This window comes from Corylus avellana, chromosome ca2 (genome assembly GCF_901000735.1).
Source record: "Corylus avellana chromosome ca2, CavTom2PMs-1.0".
Lineage (NCBI taxonomy): Eukaryota > Viridiplantae > Streptophyta > Magnoliopsida > Fagales > Betulaceae > Corylus > Corylus avellana.
Window position 1 is genome coordinate 6,577,107 of NC_081542.1, and position 5,907 is coordinate 6,583,013.

Here is a 5,907-nt window from a genome sequence, read left to right on the forward strand (position 1 = left end):
GTCAATATTATTCCAAATTTTATTTGAACATGCAAGAGTTAGGGTTGTAATGATTCTAAATTAAGTCTTATCATATATTTTTTTTTTCTCTAATTAATGAACTCTAAAGTCCTAAAAATGCAACATTTAAATTTAGCTTGGTAAATTAGGACATGACTAAGGTGTCTTAAGCTATATCCTCACTTGAGCCACATGCCTCTCACACCTCCGTGGATAAGTTCATTGGATCCAGTACTAAGAGTTAAAAATAATTTTGGTTGTTTTCCATGGATGTTGAAATTTAGTAATTGATACACTACTAAATGGTTATCATTGAATCAATGTACTCCAAACATCTATTTTGGTTGTTATGAATTCTTATTTTATTAATCATTAAACCGACTGATCTCCAACACTTAGAATATGGTTTTTTTTTTTGAAGCATAAAATTTTTCGAAATCTATTTCTTCTAAATTCAAGTAATTGCAAGTAGTACTGTCATCCACAAATGAACTAATTTTATTTCGCACTATTTTTCCTTTTCCTTTTGGAACTGGTTCATTTTAAATCACAAATTTTCACCAAATCTCCATCAAAGGTTTAAGAAAGTGTGGGCTCATATTCAAAGATTTAAGAAAAACAAAATCTGTAGTAAAAAGTTCTTTTGGTAAAAGTGTGAGACTTTGAGTGTATTGGATTTTTAGTTGGAATTATTTTTCTTCATCACTATTTTGTTCTTCATAAGAGGAAACCAGAAGAACTCCTGTGCGCTTGATTGTAATCATGATCTATTGCAAGACATTTCCAAATGAAATAAATAGTCTAAGGAATCAGAAATTTGAAAGAGACAGAGACAAAGAGAGATATTGCCTCCATTGTGCCCTTCCTAAATGCCTGTGTTTTGAGCACCGTGAACAAAGTTCTTAATGCTACCGTTGGCCAAAGGGAAGAGGATACTCTCCAGTCTATTTTGGACTGGAATATCCAGTTAATGGCCAGGATCTCTTTAGAGAGATCCTGAGGCTATAAATAGGACATCTGTCCATAAATAAAAATAATAATAAAATATTATATATTTTTTTAAAATAATTTTTTTTTTTTTTTTAAAAAAAAACATATTAAAAAAGTTAAGGAAATGAGCTGGAGAGATCCTATAGCCATTAACTGAATATTTTCCAGTCCAAAATAGACCAAAGAGGATCCGGATTCTGGGCGAAGTTAATTGGCACAACAACTATACCTTTGACAACCATGTTATTGAGAACAACTATATGCTGGGATTAGGCCTTCCGGTTGGACTTGTACGAGTACTAGCGACCATTCGGTGAGCTTTTGTTTAAAATGGAAATTTGAGGGAATGCTAGGTTTTCTTCTTCGAAGCATAAAACTTTAAAATCTATTTCTTATGAATTCCATTAAAAGTGTACAAACAAAATAATTTTATTTCATATTGTTTTTCATTTTCTTTTTGGAACTGGTTCATATTAAATCACAAATTTTCACTCAATCTCCATCAACACATCAAAATTTGGAAAATAATTTTCTTTAAAAAAAAAAAAATGTGACAGGAGAGAAAATTATATATTTTTCCTTCCAAAAGTGATTTTCTTAGAATTTTTGTTAATAGAATGATGGGTTAGTAGGGAGTGGGGAGGAATTCAACAGAATCAACAATCTATATTCTTTTATTCATAGGTACTAAATTCACGATAGAGAGTAGAATTAGTCCACCTATCCAAAAAAAAAAAATAAAGAATTAATCAAATCCGCAATTTGGGTAACAAAAAAAAAAGAAAAAAAGAGCATTTTAATCTATAGCTTGTATAGGTATGGCATTTTAGACACTACGCACCCTAAATGATGAAATAGGAAAACATGTCTCCAATGGCCCATCGACATTGGACATATATATATTCTTACAAACTCTCAGTTAAGAAATGGAGAAGACCAAGTGAAACATATCAAGCAATGCATTCTTAATGAAAAGTATTTAGCCTTGGAGGCCATAATGAAGATTAAACTTCTTAATCAATAATTAGTACCCTCCAAACTGATTAGATTTTTTTACCGAAGCGAATCAAACCGGTTAGAACCCAATATTATGTTTTGTCTAACTTGAAATTTGTATTTCATTATTTCATGGGTTTATTTTGTGCACAACTCAAACTATGATAAGATATTTAATTGATTGGTCTTGTATGAAGGATTCTCCCTGTTATATATGTATATAAATGCATTTGACTCTTCATGTTTCATCTGTTGCATTTGTTTTATTGCCAATATATGACTGTCGTTAATGATATAAATAGTCATAAATTCTCATCTCTAACCTTCTTAATTGAAGATGCATATTAAACCATCGTCACCATCGATTTCAAGTTGAGGAAAGAAAAAGGTGATCCTTATCAAAGAAGAAAACCATATTATACCTGTTCATGTAGAATTGGCATGTGAAAATCTGGCTTGCCCTCCATGATAATTTCTCCAGCATCAGTTATGAGTGAATTTTGTATGCTTAAGAAGCTCTTGAGCTTTGGAAGATGCTTAAGTCCCAAGCGGCGTAGTTGAGGGAACAAGGATGCGGTATCTTCTTCTTCTATTTCGCCTTCTTCTTTCATGACTATTGCACCCATGATGCTGCATTCTCCTATCTCCAATTCTTCCAGTTGAGAAAGGCCCCAGGCTATGGATGACGAGAAGAAATACTTTAATTTATCACAATGTTCCACTTTTACAACCCTCAACTTACCAAAGGATGTTAACTTGGGAAGTTGGCCATGACATATTTCTTCCAAGCTCGTCATTCTTTTTAGAAAAAAAGTCTCCAAGGCAGGAAAGGCAATATCCATTAACGTCCTCGAGTTAATGATATACTCAATTTCGGAATTATTTTGGATATGGAGATGCTTCACTTGTTGAAAGCCTTCGCTATCCAACTCATGTATAATACTCTTAACACCATTTAACTCATCTAAATAGAGATTTTTTGTTCTCTTCAATAGCATTTTAATCCCACCCTCTAATTGAAAGTTTGTATTTAGCTTGAGTTTTAATGTTCTTGAGTCCTCTCCTTGCCTATCAGACCAATCCCATTCATCTCCTACCAATATTACATATCTTTCTAACTTTGCAAACGACATATCTTTTGGTAGATTGCTAGCATTTGGAATTTGTATCTCTAAATCGATCAAATGATCAAACAAATGCTTTAGCTCAACAAGATTAGCATTATTTCTTTCATTATTGAGTCCTTCCATCCCCCATTGAACAAAGCTATTTCTCATATACAACTCTTCTAATGCGATCAAGCTTGACAAGACATTAGGGGGGATCACTTCAAGTTTGGAACAATTGCTCAAATCCAACAACCGCAAGCGACTCAACAGCCCTATTTCTCTTGGCAATTGTGAAATTTCAGAATCAACAAGGCTAAGAATTACCAAATTCTTGAGCTCTCCAATTACAACTATGTCTCCCAAACCACATTGATCCAGGCACAATGTTTGCAGGTTGCTAAGGTGACAAAGTGATGAAGGAAGTGATGAAAGTTTCATTTTGGTCAAATGTAAAACTTTGAGCTCTCCCATCCCTTCAAAAGACCCGTCTGAGATTTGCAAAGGACGATCTCCAGCATGAAAACAAAAGAATCTTAATTTTGGACATTCCATTTTGTCTGGAAGTTCATGGATATCTCCACTAAGAGTAGAGAATGTCTCGCATCTTCCGGGTGAATTCGCATCTGGCCATTCTATTAGCCCACCATTAGATCTCACCACAAACATATTATGATCCTGTGACGCTATTAATTGAGTAAAAGTACGAACAACATCATGCATACGTAAATTTTCAAAGCGAGAAGAACTTTGTAGCAATAGACAACAGTCTTTCAGAGTACAAACTTTTGTAGATAATCTGTTTCTTGCATCTTCCAAATTATTAACACCAGGAAATAAACCCAAACCATAACAATATTTCAACAAGTCCTTCTCGACAATGTAGTAACCCAATTGAGAACAAAGCAAAAAGACGTCAAGGGCCTCCTTATGACTTTCTTTAAGATGTGTATAACTCAGCTTTATAGAAGAATATATAGTTGACTGCATTTTGTTAAGGTGTTTCGGAGCGGGACTTCTTAATAGCAGCAGTGCATCCTTCCATTCAAATAAGTTCTTCTTATTTTTTAATGCATTAGAAACCGTTACAAGTGCAAGAGGCAAACCTGCACATGCTTTAGCTACCTCAGTTGCTGTGCTTTGCAATTTGGGGTCTTTAACACAGTCACCCGCCATCTTCTCAAATAAACTCCATGCTTCTTCATCATCTAAAACTCCAAGTTGAAAATTCTTTTGGGTGTCCATTTCAGAAACTAATACATTTTGATCTCTGGATGTCAGTAATACTTTGCATCCCCCTGAAGGAATTCCTATCGCCTCCAATTTAAGTTTCTCCCATATGTCATCAAGGATAACAAGTATCATCTTCTTGTCAGGAATTGCCTCCAAATCAAGATTCTCCTTAGGGATACTAGGTTTCTTCCTTTCTTGTGATAATCTCTCCAGCAAACGACTTGCTCTTCCGGGTACAGTCTCCTCATCAAACTTTAGACGTAGCATGTCCGCAATTTCTCCTTGAATTCGTCTAAGGTCTGGGCTCTGGGTCACATTTGCAATAACCACCTCATCGAATAACTTTTTTTCCTTCGCTTGGTTGGCAACTTCTCTCACCAGTGTAGACTTTCCCACACCAGCCATCCCCCACACCCCAATCAAGTGGATCTCATCATCTTCCAGTGCCTCCATAAGTCTCGTCACAGTTGACATTCTTGATTTAGAGGCCACGTAATCCGTAGATCCGGCAATCACTATCCCTTGTGGAGCAGGACGAAAGCCAACTCTCTCTGAACTAGGCTTTCTTTGGAGTAGTTTACCAATTTTTCGCTCTATCTTCTTTGCTTTTCGGCTTAGCTGATGCCGTCGCTTCAACTTCATCAGACATGCCCCACTGTACCACTTCATCTTTGCTTCTTCTTCTTCACGTTCAAGAACGTCTCTAACCAAGTTCTCTATTTTAACATCCTCCGTCTCTTCCAACCATTTTTTAACATCACCTTCAATTTGTAGACTGTTACATCTAGCAGCCTCAACGGAATTTTGCAATCTTTCGCTAGCAAGCCCCAACTCCTTTTCCTGGTTCTTCATACTCCCAATGTTGCTCTTGTAGTGAAACGAGTAACATAACCATTGTCCGACTGGTGCAACTATCCACTCAAGGAATTTTGTAGCACACTCCATTAAAATACTCTCCATTCTTGTTTTCAATCTTTTATCCCTTTCCTTATTCTTCTTCTTTTTTTTTTTTTTTTTTTTTTTTTGGGGGGGGGGGGGGGTTGATTTTTGATTTTTTTAACAGTAGGGACAAGAAACAACTAGAAACTGCAATGAAAATAAATCATAGGGAGAAACAAGGAAATAAAAGGAGTAGGTGTCCTTAATTGGTTTTTTGATGGACCGGAGCAAAAGGAGAGTAGAATAAAGTTGGAAACCAAATTATGCAAGGAAAATGTGGAAACTAGATAGGAGCCTGTGTACCTCTGAAACCAAATCTTAAACTCTTAGGAGGGCTATGATTTCAACCCTGCATGCGTTTCATTAACATGAGTTTGACCTGCATAATTAATTGATTTATCATCAGCCATCCAAATTGTGTAAATTAATCAGAAAACACGAGGTGGTGGTAAGATTGAAAATATTAAAACTTCAAATATAATGAAAGACATTGTACGTCTTATTTTTCCATTGAAAACACAACTCATAAACTCATACAATTGGATCAACCTTATTACTTCGGAATCTAACATTTAATTTTCGGATATCGGCCTTTGAAAGCAATATCAAGGTTTTTTTTTTTTTTTTTTTGTTCAAGATGGGA

The 5,907-nt window shown here is 35.2% G+C and overlaps 1 protein-coding gene across 1 annotated transcript in view; it reads right to left on the minus strand.

Annotated features, from left to right (window-relative positions):
* LOC132171463 (probable disease resistance protein At4g27220) overlaps positions 1-5,907 on the minus strand; it is a gene marked incomplete in the record, with an annotated part of 43,131 nt that overhangs the window by 4,546 nt on the left and 32,678 nt on the right.